The sequence below is a fragment of the Dermochelys coriacea genome, chromosome 1 (genome assembly GCF_009764565.3).
Source record: "Dermochelys coriacea isolate rDerCor1 chromosome 1, rDerCor1.pri.v4, whole genome shotgun sequence".
In the NCBI taxonomy this organism is placed as follows: domain Eukaryota; kingdom Metazoa; phylum Chordata; order Testudines; family Dermochelyidae; genus Dermochelys; species Dermochelys coriacea.
The window spans coordinates 228,881,189-228,906,825 of NC_050068.2; the positions used below are offsets into that span (position 1 = coordinate 228,881,189).

At 42.1% G+C, this 25,637-nt stretch overlaps 1 protein-coding gene and 1 long non-coding RNA gene across 9 annotated transcripts in view; one reads left to right on the plus strand and one right to left on the minus strand.

Annotated features, from left to right (window-relative positions):
• LOC119849954 overlaps nt 1-5,754 on the minus strand; it is a 127,333-nt gene extending 121,579 nt beyond the window's left edge. Inside the window, exon 1 of the long non-coding RNA XR_005290655.2 lies at nt 5,427-5,754. This is a non-coding gene — a long non-coding RNA (uncharacterized LOC119849954). The remainder of the gene's footprint in view (nt 1-5,426) is intronic.
• Nucleotides 1-25,637, plus strand: part of SHISAL1 (shisa like 1) — a 274,691-nt gene that overhangs the window by 152,854 nt on the left and 96,200 nt on the right. For 2 of the 8 annotated variants that reach the window (XM_043515557.1, XM_038387398.2), the window contains exon 1: nt 5,748-5,923. The exons of 1 other annotated variant lie outside the window; for it this stretch is intronic. The gene's annotated coding sequence lies outside the window, so the exon portion shown is untranslated. Of the gene's footprint in view, nt 1-5,183; nt 5,281-5,747; nt 5,924-6,684; nt 6,823-6,893; nt 7,141-12,770; nt 12,776-25,637 lie in introns of those variants that run through there. 5 more of the 8 variants (XM_043515571.1, XM_043515572.1, XM_043515568.1 and 2 more) reach the window with 4 other exon arrangements.

The following is a 25,637-nucleotide window of genomic DNA, read 5'->3' on the forward strand; positions in this document are numbered from 1 at the left end:
GTACTCTCACTAATAGTAGTGGGAGTTAGTTATTGCATGCAGATCCTTAGCACAAGGATGGGAGAAGAAAACCCTAGAATATTATGGAAAAAAACTATTTACATGATTTTATAATATATTTTGTGTATCTGCTCTGGGCTGACAGATTCCATGGAGACTGAATATAAAGGAAAACACAAGTGACTACAGAATATGCTTCAATCTATGGGTTCAGCCGACATTTAAAAATCCCTCGACCTAGCTTTTGCAGTTTATTACCATACATCAGAGAAATCCCTTAGCTGACACAGTACTCCAGTTTGTTATGCTGCATGTTTCTCATTTAAATCAACTGCAGGGAATTTCCAATGAAATATTAAGAATTAAACAACATAAATATTTATTATTGCAGAAAGAGTTAGTAGATCCAACCTCTTAGCCTTTTCCATGGCTCAATGTATTTGACACTCTTGGTTTTTTGGTTTTTCGGTTTTCTCTCTCTCTCTCTCGCTCTCTCTCCCCCATCTCCCCTTCCCCCTCGCACACAGTAGCGGGGATTAATGTGATATGCCTTCAAAGAGATTATTTGAATGAATTGCACAGTAGATTAAGGAAAATCTCATTTAGAGCATCCATCAAAATAAAACCTTTACTTACTAAGAAAAGACCATATTCTCCCCCTGAGAATATTGTGCTAGATCCTCAGCTGTGGTAGAGCTCTGAATGGGATAGGGGAGTTCAAGCCCGGTTGTAAGGGTCAGCACCAAGCAGGGATTCTTTCAGTTCCACTGGCTTGTAATGACCTGCTAGGGGTCATTGCACCAGCTGGGAATCACCAGAGTGCACTTCATCCACCCATGGCCCTTCCCACTTCTAGATGAACCCCTGACGTACCCTCTACCCCCTCCCTGAGGAAGACATATACAGCAGTCAGGAATCCCTATTCTAGGGAAACCCTTGATGCCTCATTACGGCAACTTTCTGTTCACTTTGCACCCCTAGAGCAGCACAATGGGAATGTAGTGTGAGCCAGGATCTGGCCTGTAATATACAAGATACAATAATGTAATTAAAATACTTTGCATTTCTATAGTACCTTGCATGTGGAGATCTCAAAATGCCTTTCAAATAATATGTCTCACAGCACATCTGGGAGAACTATTATTACACCCATATTACAGATGGGTGAACTGAAACATACAAGTTAAGCAAATTTCCCAATGTCATGTGGAGGGAAGATCTGGAAAAAGAACTAATTTCTAGATTCACGGTCTAACCACAAGAAAACAGTTCCAATTAGGTATCCTCCCCATTCCAGTTTATTATTTCCCAGTAAAATACAGTAATTTTACCTGTATCTAGCTCTCTTCATTCATAAGGGTCTGAAACCCTTGTACATTTTACAAGATACATCATCTGTAATGATTTGACCTATCACTGAAGTACAGCCACCTCTGAAGTGAACTGTAGCAACTGTTTAACAATACAGAAGGACTCCTCACAACAGTTTAGGACAGAAAGTGAAGAATACCTTAGCTAACTGAAATTACAGGGTAAATTTTTAGTGACCTCATTGTCTAATTACGTACATTTTAATTTAGACTGGACATACAGATGATACTCTATTGAATTTTTCAGTGTATTGGACCTTCACTGTATTTGCTCACCTTTTCTTGCCTCACATTAAAGTCTTTCTCCCATTCCTTACACATGCAATATCTTCTGCATCACATTTTAATTATATTTTTGTTGTTAAGCATTTCACATGTAGGGCCAAATTTTGGCTCTTGCTACATCTCTGACACAGAGCCTGTCACAGCTGTGTGATCTGGCTAGGGTCTATGGCCACACAGGTTTGCCTGGATTTTGTAGAGCCAACCTCTTCTCGGGCTAGATTACTTGGTATTGATGAGGCCATGAGGGTCTGTGACTTCTCCCCATGTAGGAGTGGGGGCCCTCTCTTGTGCTGGGGGGAGGGGCTGAGGAGACACAGAGTATGTGGTTCCAAAGGCTGGGTTTTCCCCGGGTGTTTGACAGACTGTCATGGGGAGCCATTCAGGGTATCTTTACTCCTAATGTAGCCCAAACAGAGATTTTAGTTGGCTCTTTGTGGCAGCTCCATTTCAGCTGTCATGGTATTGAGACCTGTGACATGCCACTTGACTCTCAGACTCTCTTCCCTCACCTGGGTCCACCACAGCCCAGATAGATTAACTTTACCCACACAACACAAGGGCCCATCTTTTCTACCAGGCATCTGGGGAGTAGGTGTCTGAAAGGCCAGGGAGTTATATTTGGCCTGGGTGGTTTAGTATTGATTTTATTTTGTCACTAAGTGATAAGGAGCCTATGATATCATATTTATATGACAAATTTGTATAGGTTGTAAATGTTACATGTTATAGCCAAGCCTACTCTTTCCTACAAAGGAATAATACAAATGGTTACCCTTCTGTCTCTCCCTTCTTCTGAATGGCAACTGGGTGGGGTGGGTGAGTACGAGGGGGTGCTCCAGTCTGATTTGCATGGGCACGGCATGGAAAGAGAGAGCATCCTGAAACCATGATAGGATGCTCAGTGTGTAAATGAGCTTCACTCTTCACAAAAATACGGAATGGAATAGTTCATTGCTGCTTTCCCTTCAGCTATTAGTTTTTTTTGTCAGTATTTTGTCCTTTGGGTATAGAAGTTTGGGGAATCAGTGAAAGTACAGAATCATTATGTAATACTAAATTGATAGATTAATATGCCAATTTTTGTGTATAATCTGAAATCTGCTACAATTAGCGTATGGAATATTAACACTTACCCACCCACCATCCTGCAGTTTTAATTCATGTCCCCAAGAGTACAGTATTGCCTCTTTGTAAGTGATCATGTAATGAAAGACCCTGTTATGTAGAATAGGGGCAGGATGACACAGCACCTTGATCTCTTTTTAAAATCCTAAAAAATTAGTAATTCAAACTGTCTGCTGTAGCTTTTAAATTTCTGAATAGACGCTGATCTAAAATATAGAACTCACTGTTTGTATTTTTATCTGACTTGCTAAATACATTTGTAATTGCTCCTTTCCATGTCCAATGCCTGTGCATGTTATAAATGAAGTGTATCTCACCAGCTGGAATGTGCTATATTCAAATAATGGAGTTGATAGCTAAGAAGCCATATTTCAGAGTAGCAGTCGTGTTAGTCTGTATTCACAAAAAGAAAAGGAGTACTTGTGGCACTTTAGAGACTAACTAATCACACACTAGAATTAGGTAAGATATTGCAAAGAGAGAAATTGGGATTAAGAAATGGTACTTAATTTCCTCTGTATTATAATTGAATTGAAGGAGTTTTAAACATATGAAAGTGTATTATTAAGCAGCCTAATTTAAATGTAGCTCCATTCCCAAACAATAAATAATATACATCTGGCTACCATGAGTCATCACTTTTGCAACAGTGTCTACAGAGCTGCCTGTTTTGCAGGAGCACAGTTTACATAGTAAAAGGTAGAAGAGATAGAGGTATTATTAAGAATTTAAATTACATGCAGAGACCTTTGATAGATTTAAGGCTGCCTTGCACTGAGGTCAGTCTCTTCTGAATGCTTTTCAGATCACAGTGTGATTGGGGTGGGAGTGCTTGAAGAAGGGAGCATAAGCAATTCAGAAAACAGCTCATAAGTCACTGCACGGCTTCTTCCCTATTAATACTGCCCTATTCTTTTGTGCCTGAGAGAGAGAGAGAATCATCCCATGATAATGTTGCTTTTACAAAGCATTTGCTTTTCTCTTTCAGAGAAAATAGGAGTATCCTATTTCAGATTAGATACTGACATTACCTATGTAGGTCTGCTTAAATACACCTTTAAATTAGGAATTATGAAATCTTCAGTGGCTTTGTGTGTATATGTGTCTGTGGATTCACATCATTAAAAATCAGACTTTTACCTCTTGCAGGATGCTTTTTTGCCCCAGAGCCTATTTAAACTCTGGGAATTGAAGTAAGAGTACTTTAGACCTTAGCTATTTTAATTTGTAGTAAGATTCAGGAATCAAACTATTGTATTGTTACTAAGCAAAAGCTACTGATTGCCAGCAGTGGTACCAGACATTACTACTTGCGTCACTGTTCCTAGGAGATGCTATTCAAGTGTTTTGACACATCCTCATAGCAAATAGTATTTGCACTTGCTGTGTTCAGTTTCAACACTAATTGAGGCTTGATTGTACCATACACAAACACAGCTTATTATAGTAACCATGTCTTCATGAGCGATTAATTTAGTTCCAACTAAGGCGTATCTCTCTTGATATATGCATGAAGATAGATAGAGCACAACTCTCGCATATAGTATATATTTTTTAACTGAATCGCTTTATTGATGAGCAACTCGCTAGGATCTAGCTCAGTGTACAATTCATTAAAACTATACCGGATCATTTGTGGCTTTGTCTTGATAAAGAAATATTTTCCTTAGAGCTGTCAGCGAGATTTTTTTTTTTAAAAAAAAATCTGAAGTAAATAAATTCCTTGCTGATGCCAATAGATGTGTTAAACCTTAAAACCTTAATCTTGAAAATAAAAATGTATGTGATGAAAGTCCTTAAATCAGTAACGATGTTCAAAAATGTAAAGCCTTCTCTAGGAGGCTTATCCTGGAGATTTAGCAAGTCTTAAAACATCCTCAAAAGAGGATTGCTTCTTACAGGGTTACTAAATGCTCCGGGGTGTGTACAACCCCCAAAATACCATTTATCAAATAAGACTCTTAAACTGGGAGTGCACTGAAAACCCCTCGTAACGAACAGGAGCGCGACTATAGAAGGGGGGGAGATGACACGCGTTCAAAGCGATGTTGTATTCATAGAATATCAGGGGTGGAAGGGACCTCAGGAGGTAGCTAGTCCAGCCCCCTGCTCAAAGCAGGACCAATCCCCAGTTTTTGCCCCAGATCCCTAAATGGCCCCCTCAAGGATTGAGCTCACAACCTGCGGTTTAGCAGGCCAATGCTCAAACTACTGAGCTACCCCGACAAGATTATTCCGCATTGTCAGCTGATCATTAGTTGGATACTAGTTATTAGACTAAAAGCGGAGTATATTACTTTGTTCAATCCGGATCAAAACTTTACATCATAGACGCTGAACTCCTCTCCCTTCGCCCCCCCCCCTTTTGTTTTGGCAGGTTTCATATTGATTCCCCCCCCCCCCCTCCACGTAATTAGCTTTTCTGACACAGCCTTTAACACAGAGCCTTTCTGAGGAAGAATCACAAGGGATTCACCCCACCGCGTAGGAAGTGTTTGAAGTAAGTATCAGGCTCTTAGGGACATTTCTTTTCTGGAAAGCCGCAGATGCAGTTGCCCCGAGGAAGAGCATGGAGGGGGGAAGCGTCAGGGGTAAGAGCGGTAAATGTGGAGGGGCCCTTCGTGTGCCCGGGCAGCAGTTAGTTACCTGGGGCTTCTGGGCTCGTGGCTGCGGGTCCCGGTGGCTCCCGCCCCAGCCTGGGGGGAGCACGGCTGCCTTGAGAAACCCGGGGGAAGCGCAGGGGAAACCTGGCCGGTTGCAGGCTCCTGCTCCTGACCGGCGGCTCCCCCGGCCCCCCCCCCCCCCCCCTGCGCCGGGAGCCATTGGCGGCGGCTGACTTGCCCGGAGGGGCCAGTGAAGTCTGCGGCGCGCCTGGGCAGGCAGCGAGGCCGTGGCCGAGGGGAGAGGCAGCCCGGCTCGGCGGCGCTCCCCCGCCCCCCGCCCCCTTCCTGCCTCCCCGCCCGCGGCCGCCGGAGCCGCCTTTCCCCGCCTGCTGGTGGGTCCCGAGGCAGGACGAGGGGGAGATGGGATCCGCTCGGTGAGCCGCCAGGCTGGAGCCCCCGTTTCCAGCGGGCTTCGGGGAGCCGCCGCCGGGCTCGAGAGGATCCCCGCGCTGCTGGCTGGCTCTGCCCGGCTCTCCTTAGGTGAGTGCCCGTGTCGGTGCAGCGCGCCAGGGCTCGCCCCAGCCGGGCAGGGCTCCCACCCCCAAGCACGGCCGGGCCCTGGGCTCCAAACCTCGCCCCAGCTGGGCAATGCCCGGTGCCCCGTGTGCCCCGTCCCTGCGTGCGGTTCTCCCCTCTGCCCCACCCCCGCAGGGCCCCCAAAACTAACTCCATTCGCTCAGCCCCCCCCCCCCCATCCCCATCCGTGCACCGACTCCTCAGAGCAATCCCGTGCAGTATGCCCCGGGCCCTCCGCCACAAAGCCCCTCCCTGTGCGGGCTGCTCCCTAAAACTCAGCAGGGTGGTTTAAACACTCCCGCCCGGCGGAAAAACTCCCCCCAGAGGCAGGCCTGTCCTCCAGCCGGCGCAAACCCTCCCGTGGCTCCGGCTGGGCGCCGCAAAGCCCAGGTTAGACACCTGGGAAGGGGCCAGGGTTCGAGGAGCCGGGGACCGCGATGGCTCGAGCCAGGAGGCGCAGCAGGAGGCGAGGCTGCACCTTGGGGTTTGCAGGGATGCGTTGGGAGCCCGCGCTAGCGCAAGGGAAGTTTGCAGGCGGGGCCTGGGCGCTCGGGACCCGGGGAGCCAGGGCGAGGTGGCCGCGCCCGAAATCTGCCCTGGGTGGAGAAGGGGAAGAGTCAGTGGGGGCGTGCAAAGGGACGCGGGGGAGGGCAGAGGGAAGCAGGCGTTAGAGGAGGGGGGAATGAAGAGGAAACCAGTAGGGGAGGCGAAGAAATCGGGGGGAGACGAGACAGCGAGGGCAGAAGTATTTTAATCCCATTATAATGCCTGGGGGCGTCGAAGAGGGCAGAGGAGAGCCCGGGAAGGCGATCGAGTTTGCTGGCGACAGCTCCTGCGCAGCGGCGTGTCTCTCTCACGGAAAGGTACCGTCCCCCCCCCCCCCCCGGAGGGTGCCAGGCATCTCCCCGCAGCACCTCGGGCTGCCTCCTCCAGCGCGAGTTTTCCCTTGGCAGTGCCCGTGGCACGGAGCCGCTCTCGCGCCGGGACAGGCTTGGGCTTTCTGGCAGCCACTGGCGTGTTTTCTTCTTTGGTTCAGCAAACAACACTTGCAAAAAGTGGCTCTGGCGTTAGGCTTAGGTGAGATCTATGGGGGGGGGGGGAGTCCTTTGAATGTCTTCTAACTCCTTGCTAACAAGAAGCAAGCTCCCCGTCCTGATTCAGGGCAGCCTCACCACAGCCCTGTGAGGGAGGTGCGAGTGTCATCTGGACTCCTGGGAAGTGTACCTGGTGAGTGGACTAAGGTAGATGGGGCGCGGGGAGAGGAGCAATTCAGCAGGGCTGTGGGAAGCTCTCTTTCCCCAGAGCCGTTCGTCAGCTCCGAGTTAGGAAACTCTCTGTGGCTCCTGATGTGAAAGGAAGCCCCCCGTTGCGTGTAAGCGCAGCGCTGGGATGGGAAGAAGAAACCGCGAGGCAACTTGGTGCAGTTCGCTCATTACCCAGCCTTGTTGGCTCATTGCGCAGTCTTCTGGCACGGCGGTTGCCGTGTGTAGGGTTGGAGTCCCAGCCAATAACTATGTACAGCATTCACGTGTTAATCCCTTCGAAAGTTCCCTAATGGTGCCTGGTTTCCATGACAGGACGATTCTTCAGGCTAGCTTTCTGTCCAATTTGGGTTACGAAGAGAAACGGATCCAATTGTTATCCCAGTTCGAAACAAACAAAAAGTCCCCCTTCCTTGCCTTCCCCACTCAGCTGTCCCCTTCCCCTCTGCTTCATCCGTGAACGGTATATTTTGGGAGGGCAGAGAGATGTGTAAGAAGCATACCTATTGCAGGTCCTGATATTTAAAAAAAATATATTGGTTCAAGTTAAAATATGTTTTGAGTTACTTGTTCAAAATACTTTTGAGAACTGTTCATACTTCATAAGTTTGTCATTTTGTTTTGCCATGTATTTAGGAGTGCTATGATCCAGTGACCTGTCCTTTCAGTGTTTTCGTCTTATAAACCCTGTATTTCAGTTGTTAGAGCACAAAGCTGGGAACTAGGCACCACTCATTGTGGGACCTTGCTATTGACTCATTGTATGACCTCGGACCAGTCTCTGAACCTCTTTGTACCTCAGTATCCCCACCTATAAAATGAAGGACAATGATGCTAATCTTTGTAAAGTGATTTGATATAATTGGTCAAAAGACGGTTGAAATGTAAAATATTAATTATTATTTATTTTAGAAAACTTCAGTACATTACATCTCTTTTGTACAATTGGTAAACATAGCATATATCATCACAGAAAATGAGCACAGATAGACATCATCTAATCTAATCCCTTTCTAACCTTCGTCTATTTTTTTAAAAATAAATCACAATTGCACCAGATGTCAACTAGTTAAACTGGTGTCTGGTCAAGGAAGTTAACAGAACTGTGATGATGTACATCAGCTGAGCTCTAGCTCAATACATTTTAAACTTTTAAACTATTACACTGTGTCTCTAATTACTGATGGTCGGTTTTCAGTTAAATCAAATTAAATTAAAAATGTAGATTCTTCAGTAGTTGTTCTTTTGTTTATAGGAACATTTTTTATATTATAGAGTATAAGAAATAATATGCAATTGGCCAAAAACACAACGGTAAGACAGACACAATGTTATAAACTAGAACAATACTTTGGATTGTCTGCTGTACTGTCATGAATAATCTAGGAAAGACTCAGGCATGTTACTTGAAAAAAATTAAAGGGACACCATGTTTATCTTCACAAAGAGAAGGTTAAGTGGTGACTTGATTACAGTCTATAAGTACGTGCATGGGGAATAAATATTTGATAGCGGGTTCTTCAATCTAGCAAAGAAAGATAAAAAAACCTGTCCAATAGCTAGTAGACAAATTCAGACTGGAAATAAAAGTAACTGTTTAACAGTAACGGTAATTTACCATTGGAACAAGGGGCATGGTAGATTCTTCATCACTGGCAATTTTTAAATCAAGATTAGATTAAATTTTTAAATCAAGATCTTTTTCTAAAATATATGCTCTAGGAATTATTTTGGGGAAATTCAATGGCCTGTGTTATACAGAAAGTGTGTTACAAGTAGTTTCAGGTAGTATATTGGCACACGCCTCCTGCCAATTTTTGTGTGGGGTTTTCCCCCCAACAATCACTTTCTATTATTTTTAAAGGGTTTTTTCCCCCTCCTTGTTTTTTTTTGTGAAAGAACTAGCAGGATCAAGAAGGGAAACTAACTGATTCTACAGGGGAAACAGTGGAACTGAACATAGAAAGTATTGTAGAATGCCCAGTTAACACAGTGCGGGTGGGGGGAGGACGGGGACGGAGACAAACAACAAAATATCGTTTTGTCTCTAATCTATTTCAGTTAGTCTACTGGTAACAATAAGAAACCAATGTTCAGTCAGAAGTATGATTCTTTTCTTTTCTTTTCTTTTCTTTTCTTTTCTTTTCTTTTCTTTTTTGCTGACACTTTTCCTTTCAAGTCAGTAACCTACATCAGGAATCAAATAAACTCCTCCTGCCTTTCAAATGCTGAAGATACCCTGGAATGCTGGACTCTGGCATTGATTTATGGAAGTACTTAAGCACATGCTTAACTTTAAGGATGAGAGTAGTCTATTGATTTCTACGGGACTCTTATGCTTAAAGTTAAGCATGTGCTTTAAGTGTTTTGCTGAATCAAGGCCCATTACCTTGATTTTGAATTTCATTATCTCCAACAATTTAGCAATAAGGCACCTGACTTAGATAGTTTCTTGAGAAGTTATGACCATATCAGCATTAGTGGCCCTAGTGAAAATACTTTATAGCAATGCCCTGAATCATTTTGTAGAAAAAGAGAGAGAAAATAATACACATGGCACCTTCTTGCTCAGCATATCTGCTCCCTATTACTGAGTCATAGCTCTTTACTTAACTATTTATATTTACCCCCTTTCACCCAAGTTCTTACTATTTAGCGCTGCAGAGCTAATACAAGTAGAGAAAAATGAGCTGGATTCTATTGAGTATTGCACATGCTCAGCAAAACATAGTTAAATTCTAGCTACATAATCTTTTTTAGTACTGAGGAACTAAATATCATCTTAATTTTCACAACCCTGGTAGAGTTTGCACCAAAATATTTTTTTTGACTTGTAAAAGAATCACCTTTGCTTAAGAAGTCTGTGAGAGAATATACATAAAACCTATATTATTTTACAGTTATTTTTCAGTACATAATCACTTTAAAATATTAATTATTGTTGAAGGTGTTGGATTTCAGGTATATAAATATCTGCATTATAATTTTTATATTGTTTTAAAAGTATCCATTATACCCAAGTACGTTAGGTATGATGTACTGCTTTTTCCTGAACACTGAAATACAAACTTCCATTAGAAGGCTGTGTGTTTATACACTAGCTAAGTACTCCTTGAATCTCGGTCACAAGTGAAAAATAAGTCTGCTAGTTTCAACTTGTTTCTCTGTGCTGGAGAAGTAGTGTGGTCCAGTGATTAGGACACCGGATTGGGATTTAGTAGACCTGGGTTTTATTCACGGCTCAATTACTGACCTGCTGTGTGACCTTTGGCAAGTCACTTTACCACCCTGTGTCTCTTTTTCCCTGTTCACCCATTTTTTCTCTTATCAGTTTAGAATATAAATCTCTTCAGGGTGTCAAGACAGCACATAGCAGAATCTGGCCCCAATCTCTGCTAGAGCATCTAGACAATGCTGTAATACTAATAATAAAGAATAACAGTCAAGGTTTTTCTGTATCCCCAAAACCACAATGATTTGGCATGATTGCTAGTCACTGTTTGAGACATAGATTCATAGATACTAAGGTCAGAAGGGACCATTCTGATCATCTAGTCTGACCTCCTGCACAATGCAGGCCACAGAATCTCACCCACCCACTCCTACGAAAAACCTCACCTATGTCTGAGCTATTGAAGTCCTCAAATCGTGGTTTAAAGACTTCAAGGAGCAGAGAATCCTCCCTCACGACATGCCAGGCTTGTTGCAGTTTGGGGCTGAGGTACAATGGAAGAGGTTTTTTTGTAAAGACACGCACAAAAATACCCCTTTTTTGAGCACTAACATCTACTGAACTTTCTCTTTTACACAACAACACAGACATTCTCAAAGGATAAAATAACACCCATAAAAATTCATATGCTTGCTCTCCAGAGGTCTAATTGCATGAGTTTATATTATGGACCCAATCCTGCATTTTCTGCACAATCAAAATTCCCATTGCGGCTAGCATATGTCTGTATTATATGCTCTCTGAATGTCAAAATACAATAGTTATGATCTTATAATATGCATATTAATGGCAAAGTGTTCAGTAAGGACATAAGTCAGCACAGACCACCCTTCCACAGCAGAATCTTAATTTTCTGTGGTTTTGGATTGGGGGGGTGAGATGGGGAAGCAGCATTTCTAAGTGCATCTCTTTTCCCTGCCCGCAACACATCGTGTTTGATTTTGTAACAGTGAGAAATGTCAATAAGAAACTAGGGAAGTAATGTCTGTACTTTATAAATTACGGCATTTCAGAGCTGAATTAAGCTCTTGATAGACCCCCCTCTAGAATTACATTTATACTTCAAAAGGTGAGCTATTTGGTGATAAGTCCAGGTATGTTCTTTTGGCTTTCATATACAACAGAACCACTGTACAGGGTACAAATGCCCTCTGGTACATTGTTAAGTCTTTTAGCTTGAAACAGGGTTGTTTCCTATGAAAGGTTTACTGCTGAAAAAATGACTTTGAAAATGATCTCTCCTCTGTTGCAAGTTTTATTTCTGCCTTTCATCACTGTGCAGCTGCCAAAATAAGGTAATGTAAAACAAATAACATACTTTCACATATTGGTACAAGGCAAAGTAAAACAAAGCTCTGCTCCTGGCTCTTTCATTTCATTCCTCCTAAAAGCCTGAACTTTTGTGTATGGAGATCTTGACTGATAAGATATCAGTTCTCCCTAATGCTATATTCTTTTTTCTTTAAGGAACTAAGTACAAGATTTCCCAAATATCTGATTGTGGATACCAAACTTGAGACACCGCCCTTCCCCACATGTCTGTGCACCTGATTTCTGGATAATGCACTCTGAAAATCAGAGCTCTTTAAAATGTCTCAAGTTGTATACCCTCCAAACCCACTCATCACACTGAGAAACTTGATGGTTTTATTATAAAATTAGCAGAATTATAAAAAAGAAACTCTGCTTAAATATATCTCTTCAGAACATTGTTATTGTTCAAGCCAAAAACTGAAGGGGTAGTTCAGTGGTTGCGGGGCTCAGTGAAAAGCAAAGCAAAATATAGAAGGAAATCATTGAGACTTACCAAAAGCAAAATGAATATTTATTAAACACCAATTGTGATTGCCTTACTCACAAGAGTGGTCCCATTGCACTGAACAGGACTGCTTGCATGACTAAGGTGATCAGTTTCGCCCTAAATAAATGACATACATTTATGGCAAGACATTTTTTTAAAAAATAGAGACAAAAATATAAATAGCACACATAGAAAACAGGAATTAAAAAAGAAAAGTTATATAGAAATGGATGAGCCAGGTAATGTCAACAGATCTCTAGAAACCTGAAAAAACAAAAGCCAAATCATATATATTGAAATGGATCGGATCCGAGAGAGAACAAATCAGAATATCTCACTGCTTCAGAGACACTGAACAAAAGGATCACATCTTCAATAACCCTGAAAACAAAGTCAGGACTACATATTTGGCCTTTGCAGACTTGGCAGAATGAAGTCATCAAGATTGCTATGCCCTGCATGGTCTCAACAGTTGTACAGAATTAATTTGCTCCTGGTTGGAGGGGCACATCCCAGCTGAGGTGTGGATATGTGACAGTTACATAATTAAACAAAACAAGTAGCTGTGATTCTAGCAAGTAAACTGATCTGTCAGACAGAGACAGAAATTCAGAAATGTTGCAAGCAGTTAGTCTTACTCTTTAGCCTTTACTTCAGCATCTGGAAAATACCCTTCAGACTTCAGAAGTGACTATTCTCAGGAGTTCCTTTAAAATTTAATGAAAAACAGAAAGGAAAAAGGCAACACACAAGAAGATTAATATGGTTCAAAGTGGCAGAAAAAAATTAGGGGAAAAGGTTGGATTTGTTTACTTATAATGTCCAAAATAAATATAAGCAAACTATTAGTATTAACTAGCATTAAGATAGCACGGCACATTACCTTCCCTAAAGAGCCAATGTTCTTAACTACAAACAAGAAGAAAAGGACAAATGTTAACACAAACTAATATGCAATAATCCAGTGTAAAAAGCACAATCTTTCTTGAACAATACACATATGCCTGTGGAAAAAGCCTTTGGCCAGTTCAGATGAGTTCAGAAGACAGATTTATGCCATTCTCTGCTAATGTAGTATCTAAGCTGCCCAATATCTATAAGTAGCATAGTAGAATCTTCTCTTGAATTATTACATGTATAATTCTAGAAGAGATTAGGAGTTGTCGGAGAGACAGATGTGTCAAGAAGTCATGCAAAGCCACCAAAGACACCTCAAGAATCACTTATTTTATCCAGCAAATACCAAATTCTAAGGCAAGGTTTTTGTGAAGAGATGATTGAGCTAACGTCTGTTCTCTCAGTTCTTTGGAAATACCCATAAAGAGCCAAAACAGCGAAAGAAGTAATACCCTATGTCTTTTTTCCCTCTCTTCTAACTGTCCTATCTTCTCCCTCATTGTCAGCTCTGATGGTCACACTGATTCCTATGCTTTTTTAGCTACAGTAGGCAGTAGATACAAACTGCTCAGCATACACTTCTTTTTCCCTTTATCGAATAGCAGCCAATGTTTTGAGTTATTGTACTCAAAACTGCATCAATATTTCCTTGATTAAGAAGAAAGGGAGAGGCCCATCATCACCATCCTTAACTGCACAGGTTGCAGCTCAGACTGCCTGTACAGTGATTCTCTTAGTTTGTATGCTGACCTTCTCAGACTGACGAAACTTAGCAGACCTGCCCACAGTGACCTGCTTTCGCTGCTGTGGGCTAGGGTGTCTGGCATTGCAAGCTAATGGTGCTTCTAAGACCTCTGGGTTTGGAAGAGTCTAGTTACCAGTCTCCAAGACACACTGCTCTTTGCAATGGACTGGTGCCTATTCAGCATGGAACAAGGCCAGTCTCCAACAATCTGTTTAAGACGATGGGAGTGTGACATTCCCTAGGGTACAATCTGGACTTTTGAACAGCTGTGGCCCTGAGTTCTCCAACCTGGGGTGCCTTTTACACTCGTTCACTGTGAGAGCAACCACTCCTGGCCTGCTCACACACAGCCTTCAGCATGTAAATTACTTCCAGCTATTTTGCAAAAGTGCTACAGTCAGCTATCTTTGAATTACACTGAAGAGTAACACCAGCAAATTCCCAGTCCCAGGCTCTCCCAGAAACATGTGTCTTGTACTGCCTAGCCTTCTCCTGAACAATACAAGCTCATATAAAGTCTGTTTTATTAATAGAAAATGTTATGCACAAACCTTAGCGCAAATGGATTTTTCCAAACATTTAAATCTAAGCACATTGGCTGAGATAAAACAATAAAACAAGTTTATTTAACTACAGAAAGATAGATTTTAAGTGATTACAAGTAATGAAGCATAAAAGTCATAATTAGTTACAAGTAAATAAAAGGTAAAAAGCAACTAATACCTAACTTAACAAGCTAGAGTGAATTAAAAGCAAAGGTCTCTCTCATGTTCTAGCAGTCTTACTGGCTGAATTCCTTTCTGCCGGGATCCCTCCCCAGCCCAATTATGTTTCCTTTTTTTGTTCAAGTGTTGTGGATGCTGCTAGTAGAGAGTACAAAATTTATCTTGGTCTTGTATAGGGGATGAACATAAGGGTACAGACTGTCACAGGGAGGCTTTCTATTGAACTTCCGCAGGCATTAGAATGAGGCTCAAATTGTCATTTTGAAAGGGTAGTTGGAATAATACTAACTCAGCATGTTATTACAAGAAATAGCACTAAGCAGATGGCAAAGTTTAGCTACACACACGGGTTAACCAAGTTGAACAGTTTGCATATTGGGAAGTTCTTTGTATCTCCATCAGGCAGTTTGTCACAGGCTCCCTCAGATCAGAATGGATGTCTCAAGCCCCAGGAAGTGTCTGTGGGCACTGTCTCAACAAAATGGTTCAGTACACAGTGGATCTTTACACTTTATAGTAAAACCAGTTACTTTGTCATTCCTTCTTGTAGCCAAATGATCTGTAGCCATTATGTCATCTTTCAGAGTCAGACAATTCTTCCTTCATCTCAGTCTTGTAACAGCTATAGATGGTGCCAAATACCCACAGCAAACATTGACTTTGACTGAAATTTAGCACAGTCTGCACCTCTGACATTCAGGCCCAATATCTTTAAATATTTACTTCCAACCTTGTATGAATAGTTGTTTTAAATACCAGCCTCAGAAGAGAAATCTGGGCTTGTCAGCCAGGGAAAACATTGTGAATGGGTTTGCCCCCAAGACTAACAATTAAAAGTTATTTTCAGAAATTATTAAAAAAGAATTCATGAGATAACCAGATGTAGCTATCCAGCACACTAATAAAAATGAAAGACCCCATCATACTATTTGCGCTGCTTATGGGTACAACATCAGAATTTTAGAGAGATGGGTAAACTGCATTCTCCAAATTCATGGACAACTCGTGCATCTGAGAGTAGAACTGGGACTATAGTATCTGTATTGTGCCATACTGAGCCATCTTCAGTGGTAATCCAAACTTATGAAAATAGTAAAACCTTCCCCATTAAATATAATGTAAGATTGTCACCAACATCTTGAGCAAAATTCCCTTCTCAGTCAGGCTGGTGCAGCACTGGTCAGCAGGACTCCAGTGGTGTAATTGACAGGACAATATAGCCTCTCAGAAGGTTCAGCTCATTGGCAGACTTGTCTAGAATTGAATAGACATGAGAGAAAATCTGCAGTTGATTCCAAGGATAGAGTCATATGTATTGGATAAGTTCAGTATAACCATAGTCATTAGCCACTGTGATTATGTGGAGCTCAAGAATAATTCATTGTGATCCTCCTTTAAAGCATGGCTACACTTCAGCATTTCCTTGATTAAGCCACTAGTGATTTTTCATATTTAAAAATGTTGTTAGCGGGCAGCACTTTAGAAGTTTGGATTCCAGCCAGAAGATAATAACTTTGTAACCAACTATGTGGGGACATTTTACATGCACAAAAGTCAGAAACTGTAACGTTATGACTTCATGTCCCAGATTCTCCACTGTGTTGGGCTGATTTGTGTTACGCTGCTGGTACAACGTGGTCCAAAAGCCAGCGTAGCCAACTGTGGAAAGATCAGTACAGTGTAGGTACATTCCCTTGTAGTGTAATGTCAGTGCAGAGGTTCCTATGTTGCCCATTCCTCCCTTAACCTTGTATAGTAGGTGTGGCTGGAGGACAGGCACCATGGTTGAATCTTCCCTATATCCCAGGGCTCTCCTGATGTTATTACAGTCCATTGGTACTATTAACAACTGGTGCAATTTAGAACAGCCTTCAGGCTGCTCTAACGCTAGCATAGCAGCCTGGCACACAGTCATCCAAGAATAATTTGTGCTGTGAGCACCTTACCAGCAGCCAAGAATCTAAGCCTCATGGTCTAACTCACTCACCATCGCCTTCCCCTTTTTGCATATATGTGAGGTTTGATTCTCACCTTGCATTGGAGTCAATGGAGTAACATAAGTGTAAGAGACGGGAAAATCAGTCCCCTACTATATTTTATTAACATTTACATTGCATGAGCATCACATAGTGAGCTGTATTAAAAAAATCCACTATATGGCAAAGAAATAAATGCAGTTTTAATTCTGAGTAGAAGTGGGTGGATTAAGAGATGCCACTGAATCGTGTGTCTGGGAAACTTTTGTAGACAAGTACCATCTGAGAACTGGATCCTGCTTCTTTGAAGTCAGTGGAACAATTCCCATTGATTTGAATGGAAGCAGGATTGGGCCCCTACTCTCTGAAAGAAAAGAGCTGCTGTTGGAGAAATCCCTTCTTGGGTCTTCCCTGCATAAAAATTGGGCAGGAGTCAGGAAGCTTTTCTGTTGCCCAGTCATCTAAATATAACAATGAGAAATGTCTGAGGAAGAGGATTGGCAGTAATAACTCTTCACCTGCTTCTTCAGTCTTTATCATTGGCTTCCCACACTTCTGGATCATTCTTAGCAGAATGCTCCTTAGTCCATTCATTGTCTTTGTTGTACTGTCTATCTTGCTCTTTTCTTTCTCATCGTAACATATTCACAGGAAGGAAATTTCCATCTACCATTAGTCACTATAAACCCAGAAGCCACAGAGACCATAGCCTGCTTCCAGTTTTTTGTTTTCTAAATCTATTATACATAACAGAAACACACACACATCTCAGTTCACCCCTTCTCTACCTGTAATTCCCTGACTGCTATCAACTCCCATGGCAGTGAGCTCAAAGTGCCTAGCACCTTGCAAGATTAGGCCATAAATGTTACCTTTTGAAAACACTTAGGTATATCTTTGAAAATCAAAAGCAATTTGCAGCTAAGATAACAAGGTGTGCTCATTTTATAGTTTTATAAGTGCCTTTCGGTGATAACATCAAAAACCCACCTGTTTATCTTAGTCTGAAAATTTTTGATCCAAAACTTTTCATATGTGACACTGGCCTCTCTATCTAATCAAAGAAGAAATTTGTTTGGGTTTTATGACAGCTATAATCATCCTCTCCCTAAATCATATCTCTGTAGGATGCAGTGGAAGATTGCAAGTAACACAAGTACACAAAACCTAATCAATTTAGAATAGTCCATAGGGCAAACATAATATATTGCTTTAGTCACTAGATAACTAGTCACTGACACGAGATTGGAATAGACTGGTTTTCTTAACTTCTAGTCATCAGTGTCTTTCTGCAGGACCACCTCACCTAATGGATTATGGTTTTATTTCTTTCCTTTGTGTATCTATGCAGTATTTTTTTCTGTAAATTTAAATCCTAAATACAACGAAATACATTCCATGATTACATTAAATGAAAATAGTGTGTATTCATAATCCACATTTGAGCCATCCAAAGAATACTCTAGCAAAACCAGGGCCTGATTTTCAGAAACAGAGTATGTCTACACTGCAATGTAAGCCCAGGATTAGTGGGATTTGAGTCAGCTGACCCTGGGTTAGAGAACCCAGGGCTTGAGCATCTATACTGATTGTCTACCCTACATTAAGAATTTTCTAACCTGGGCTCGAACCTGGGGCTGTGGGGCCCACACTGCAGCACTCAGATCTGAGTCAAACCAACCATATCCAAGACTCCCTAGCACCCTCCTGAAATATGGTGGCTCTAGCTCTTTGGCCATAGTGCTCTGTGGTGCACTTGACTGTTCACCCTGCATGTTGCAGAAAGTTTGAACAGCCTGCCAAATAGTCATTTTGGTCTGTGTGCTCCCAGAAACCTGAGCCAGCAACATGGAAGAGGCACCATTTGAAGAACTCCCCTTGCTTGTACTTTCACTTCTATGCCAAGAAATGGGCAGAGCTTCCATGAGATGCTGGTGGACATTAATTAGCATTTTCTGACCCACCAAAGGCACCTGACAGAGCTAATGACTGAGGAGGAAAAGGACACAGACATGGCACAGTTGAACTGGCCGATGCTGCTCATGACACTCGGTACAGCTGCTGATGCCCCCGACATAGACCAGTGCTTCTGGAGCACAGACTGGTGGGACCATGTTGACATGCTGGCCTTGAACAACTATCAATGGGTCCAACTCTTTCACCTGAAGAAAGCTACATTTCAGGAGCTTGGTAGGCAGCTTGCCCCGACCCTCCAGTATAAAGACACACACATGGGGCAACCTTGCCAGTCCAGAAGCAGGTTGCTTTAACCATCTGGAAGCTGGCCACTCCAGACTGCTATAAGTCCGTTGCCAATCAACTTGGAGTTGGAAAATCAACTGTGGGTAAAGTGGTGGCAGAGATTTCTGAGGCAATCAGGCATGTGCTTTACCCCAAGGTGGCCAGCATAAAAGATACTCCTGAGGTAATTGTTGTCTTAGAGGGAATGTGGTTTCCAAATTGGGACTCGTGCCCATAGTTTTCCCTCCTCAAGGAGCACATAAGTACACAAACCCCAAAGGGCACTACCCCATTGTTATGCGGGCCCTCATCGACAACAGAGGTCAATTTATGAATGTCAGCATGCACTGCACTGGAAAAGTTCATGATGCCAGCATTTTTTGCTGTTTGGGAATCTACATTCATGGACAGGCTCATTTGGATCTACAGACCCATTTGGATCCCAGTGCCATCAATATTATACGCATTATGTGGCTTGCTGTGCTATTCGCAATCTTTGTGAAGCCAGAGGTGAGCCATTTTCCCCGGAATGTCAGCGAAGGGCCAGTGAACCAGTACACTCAGCCAGAAAGTGCACCTACTACTGCTGGAGCTGGATGCACCTTGGCAACAAAAGTCAGGCATGCTTTGTGTTCTCATGCTATGGACTTGCATGGTCCAATGGAAGGTGCGGGAGGGGAGCATAGTGCCTTTATGAATGTGCCAGTGAGGGTGTGGCTCATTTATTGTGGGAGTTTCAGTGCTTGGGGAGGAGTGGGAAGTTGGTTGCTATGCAACATACTTATGAATGACATGGCCACTTATGAAGTGAGTCACAGTATGGATTGATGTAAGGGAACGATTGAAGTATGGATTGATGTAGAGAACTGTATTGAGGAATGGTGTTTGCATACTAATTCCTAATTGTCCCTGCGCATGTATTTACCTTTATTATCTGCAATACGCATTGTATGATACGATGCAGTGATAGTAATAAACTTTCTTGATGAAATGAAAAGCTTTATGTGTAAATATCTATTAGAAAAGTATAACATTCACCCATTGCCAGGCAGGCCAGCTGCCATTACAACACCTACACACCAGTAACAACGACAAACAAAGTGCATGAACAAATGCAAACAGTGAAACCGTGTCCAAGACAGAAACGCTCTAGTATTGCATGTTTCCTGATCCCCCATTGTCCTTTACCTTCCTTCCCCATTTGCTGCGCACTTGACCCTTGGGGGAGGAGAATGGAGGAATCCACGAGGGAAGGGGTCAATATGGAGGACGGCACGGGACATAGTTGCATGGGCCAGGAGTCTTCCAAACTGCTTCTGGGCTGCATCACAGGGTACTGCGGAAGGGACTCATGCCATGGTCCAGGTAATGCAGCAGGACCAGGTATTCTTGCAGCCATTAATGATATCAGCTATTTCAAGCAGTTCTTTCTGCTAAGCTCTGTCCTTCCCCCCCCCTTAGCTGCCATTCCTGTTCCCATGGTGAAACCCTGTCCTTAAGCTGTGTAGCCAGCTTGAGGCTCTCCTCTTGCCTCTCGCCATGCCTTTCCTCTAGCTGTAATTCGTTTGTCTTCGGTATTGGACCTGGTTGTTGGCCCTCTCTAGAACTTCAACCATAAGGTTGTCATGGTGACACTTCCCCTTGGAATGGCCTGTGAAGGAACATTGGCCCAGGCTTCTGCTGCCGTGTGGGTGAGCTGGGGAAGAGCTGCAGCCAGTAGAAGCTGAGGGACCTGGAACAGGACAAGGCACAGAGGGTGATTGTCTCACATAACCCAGTGCGGGAGCACAGAAAACATCCTTGTGGAATTTCAAGGACATAAAATGTTACTTTTCCAAACTGAACATCAGTATATTGTGAGAGGGCTGCTTCAAACCACAGAAGCTCCCTGGACACAACCTGGTTAAGCACAGTGAAAGAAATGCAGAGACAAAGGAAAGTAAAAAATTCAGACCTGTTTTTTGTTTTCTAAACATTCCAGAACTATTTCCGTTCTCTGCGACAGAATGGGAAGTGATTTAAAAACTGTGAAATCTGTTTTGGTCTGGTGTTGAAATATTGTCTTTGAGGCTGTGCTAGTTTGGACTTGCCATGGGGCAGTCTGTTGGGGAAAGGCATTTAACGCCTCACTGAAAAACCATCACCCAGAGCCATCAAGACTGCAACCTAGGACCCCCATCTTTCAATGATTCTGAACTCATGGCCCATCTCCAGGGAACAGCAGTGTGTCTGCAAAGGGACACACACAGGAAGGGGGAGGGGAGAAGCATTACCCTTTGTGCTGGGACTGTGAGCACATGGCATGGATGCAAGACCCTATTTTATAGTAGGATCCTGCTGTGTGCAGGGGGCCAACCATTGCCATACATAAGAAGGGCTTGTGGGAACAAGAGGGCAGGAGGGACTCTGCCCAGCCTGAAACACTGACAAACCATAAACCCACAGAAGAAGAGCTCAGACTAGGGGAAAGTATGTCTGTGTGAATCTACCCAGACCCACTTGGATTGGAAGCATATAGTACCCAGCAATTTGGGTCCACTCGCAACACACTGGTGACCGTACAGATTTCTGTGCCAGTTTGTTGCATATACATGTAAGCATCACCTTTGTGCTGCAGAAAATGATGGTGATTCATTTTACATTTTTTTTCCTTTTAGCAATAGTGAACCAGTTCTTCAGTTTGAGGGTTGCTGTGTTACTTGTGCTGATGGAGGTTTCTGGATAACAGGCAGCATTTCCATCTTGCTCCTAACACAATATAAGAGCATAGAATCTGGTCCAAACATGCCCCCTGTCGTGGAGTTCTCCTTTTGCGTTAACTTAAGTAACAGCAAACAAAACCTAATAACTCAGACTAAACTTTTGCCTGATCTTGGGATGTCCATGCCTAGGGATTTTCTTTGCAGGATATCTCTGTCCCCGCCCCTTATTCCTTCTACCCCAGACAGACACTGAGACCCTTTTGTGCTCCTCAGCTGGAACAAATAGGACCAGCCTGTGTGACTCACAGAGCAGTTCTAAATCTCGAAGCAAGGTTCTAGACCTTTACACCAGAAGTACTCTTTCTTTCTATGCAATGTCCTAGCATCTAACTTCAAGTTACAGTGCTGTCTTTCAGATGAGATGTAAAACGAAAATCTTGATCACTTGAAGTCACTAAAGATCTCAGGGCATGTTTGTAAAAATCTGGTTCTAATCCCAGTGTTGTGCCCAAATTTTAAATCAATTAATTACATTATGCCCGTGTAAATTCCCCTTTAAGCTTGAACTGGTTGTTGTCTTTCAGCTACTGTCCTAAACTTTTGTGTAGTGTTGCTGCGTACTGGTAAGTTGCTGCCATGTTTCAGTGGTGAATGAATTGATCCCTTGGTGTAGTTTGTATAGCAGACAAAGTTTATAAAATACATTATTGCTGAGGGATGTTTTAAGATGAAAAGTGCCATGCCAATGTATGATACTACTAATCTTTATTTATTTATGTCCAGATCCATTGACTTCAACAGGAGTTAGATCAGGCCCTAAATTTTCATTCTGTATACTGGCTCTTATTTAAAAAAAAAGAAAAAAAATAATGATTGTTCAAACGAGGTAGTAAGCTCGGTTTTCTGTTCACAGATGATCAACCCATTGACTATAGTTTTCACTAACCTTGCTATTAATTCATCAGTAATGAATGAGCTCTGACAGATGATAAATTTTATCAACTATACATATTTTCCTACATAATAAATCTAAAAGTGCTTTCATTACGCTAAAATAGTGGTTCTTTCAGTTGGATTCTAACCTAAGTATATTTTACATACACTTGTTTCTTGTATTCAACATCTTTTTCACTTCTGCATTTTATTGCTGAAAGGATTGCTCAGCAGTTGGGCTGAATGTTTCCCTCTCTGTGTCATTTTTCTGAATAACCTCTCTCATGACGATTTGTGCTATTTATTTTTTCCATTTATATTGTGTTACTCTGCTTAAACATACACCATAGGTGATGCTAATGAAAGACTACTGCAAGATTTTTTTTACGTGGATTGTCGAACCTTCTAAAGGAGCTTAAAGCTAGTTTCTAACATATAATAGCTTGAGACAATGTGGCATACCTTCTAGTTTAATTCAGACATCAGAATTTGTGGAATTTCTACACAAACTCACATAATATTTTAAATTGTATTGCATTGCAGTAATATGTATAATATTATAAATAGGACCCTACCAAATTCACGGCCATGAAAAATGCATCATGGACCGTGAAATCTGGTCTTCTGTGTGCTTTTACCCTATACTATACAGATTTCACAGGGGAGACCAGCGTTTCTCAAATTGGGGGTCCTTACCCAAAAGGGAGTTGCAGGGGGGGTTGCAGTATTGCCACCCTTACTTCTGAGCTGCTTTCAGTTCTGGTCAGCTGGAAATCGGCAACTGTTAGCCAGGCACCTAGCTCTGAAGGCAGCATCCCACCAGCTGCAGTGCAGAAGTAAGGGTGGCAACACCATACCAAGCCACCCTTACTCCTGCACTACTGCTGGTGGCGACTCTGCCTTCAGAGCTGGGCTCCGAGCCAGCAGCCACAATTCTCTAGTTACCGAGCTCTGAAGGCAGCGTCACTGCCAGCAGCAGTGCGGAAGTAAGGATAGCAGTACCGCAGCCCCCCTATAATAACCATGTGACCCCCCCAAACTCATTTATGGGTCAGAACCCCTGAAATTACAACTCCATGAAATTTCAGATTTAAATAAATCATGAAATTTACCATTTTTAAAATTCTATAACAGTGAAATTGATCAGAATGGACCATGAATTTGGTTGGACCCTAATTATAAATCATTGCCCTCTGGCCAGCCAAGGTTCCCCAAAGTTCTGAATGACTCTTATTTTGCTAAGGATGCATAGTGCATCTCTCATATATAATGCCTGAGGAATCCTGATTGAAAGAAAGGTTACTCCTGTGGAGCGCTCCACTGTCTTACTAACCTGATATTTCATGCTTTAACCCCTCTTCCAGTCTTCAGCCCCAAATCAGAAATATGCAGAGAATATAAGCTGTGACAAATCTGAATTATTTAGAATAATTTTCATCCAGGTTATTGAAAACAATTATTAAAATTCCTAAATATGTATTTAAGTGCCTATCTTTAGACGCTTAGTTTGAAAATCTGGCCTACAAATATTAATTTTGGATAGTGTTTTGTAACATTTGAAGTATCACATCATTAAAGTGTTCATTTGGTATTTTACAGATGTAAAAACATAGCTGTATTGACATATTTTTATGCTTGATCATATAGTATAGGGCCAAATTCAAAGCCCACTGAAGTCAATGGGACTAGAGGGAGTGGTATTAACCTCTATATTTAAACCTAAAATGCAATTTCCATTACAAACTCTCTTTTTATGTGGCTAATCATTTTGACACACACATTTCTTTGGGAGGATGTTTTCCCCTCTTAGCCTTAGCTTAGAAGCATTTTTTTAACTTAAAGTTGATCTTGGGCCCCCTTTTTTTAAAAAATAAGTTGTTCTTGTTTTCTGCTTGTTTACATTACAAATTCAGGTCTTGTCTATCTTAAAATATTCCCAGATGATAAAGAACTAGTGAAGCAGCAATATTGCAACAGTCCAGAGAGTGAAAGCTGAACAAAGGACAGGAGAAGGGATTTTAAGTCAGACTATAAATTTTGTTTTGTCTTTTTGTTTGCTTTTTGTTAACACCTTCTTAATGTAATGTCTAATGAATGCTTTGGACAACAAGGTTTTTTAATGAATCAAGACCATTGCTATTCAATCAATTATTATTTGTTGTATTATCATAGTGCCTAAGGAGCCCTAATTATGGACCAGGATGCCACTCTCCTAGGCACCATACAAACACAGCACAAAAAGAGCTTGCAATCTAATTAACAGACAAGAGAGAACAAATTGACACAGGCAGATGGGGAAGTACAGGGAAATAATGAGACAATACTGGTCAGCATGATAGACAGTGGACTCTGCATACCAGTAACCTACCTGTTGTCAAGTTTTCGTAGGCATCCCTGCAAAGGAGAGTTTTGAGGAGGGATCTGAAGGTGGATCATGAAGTATTTACAGGATTATCTCCCAGGCCTCTGGGGCACCATAGGAGAAAGCATAAAGGTGGTTGCTTGAAAATTTAATGAATGGGCAATGCTGGCCGGCATCATGGACAACTGGAGATGAGCACCAACAGTTTGGTAGTGAATGAAAGATAGGAGGAATGGGGATTGTCTATGAAGGGCCTGGAAAGTGAGTGCTGAAAATACACTTGCTATGAAATATGCCAGTGCTCCTCCAGGAAAGCCAGGACTTGCCACTCCTGATACTTCTATTTAAAAAAAAAAAAGGCAGGCCCATTTAAAAAAAAATCATTTTCAGGCCTCCTTTCAGCAAAATCTGATTAGTTGTTTGATTACTACATCTGTAAAATCCCCTATTTTTTTCATACTTGGCATAAACAGTGGGATTTTCAAAGGGGCCTACATGCAAGACATAATATTGACTTTAAAATGAGACTTGTGCTCCTTATTGACTCATTTCCTTTAGAAAATCCACTCTCACTCTTCATTATTCTACTGACCCTGCAAGATGCAGATTTAGCTGTACACTCAGCCAGTGAAGGCTGGTGAAAGGACTGTGATTTCGGGAAACTGAAAGCAAAATGAAGACATCTGTTTACCCACAATGACTTTCATCACTAAAGTCATGATTATCATATTTCCCGGTTGTATTTAGTAGATCATGCTTGAAAAACAAAGGAGACGTTTTTGATTAACAGTGGAATGTTGAA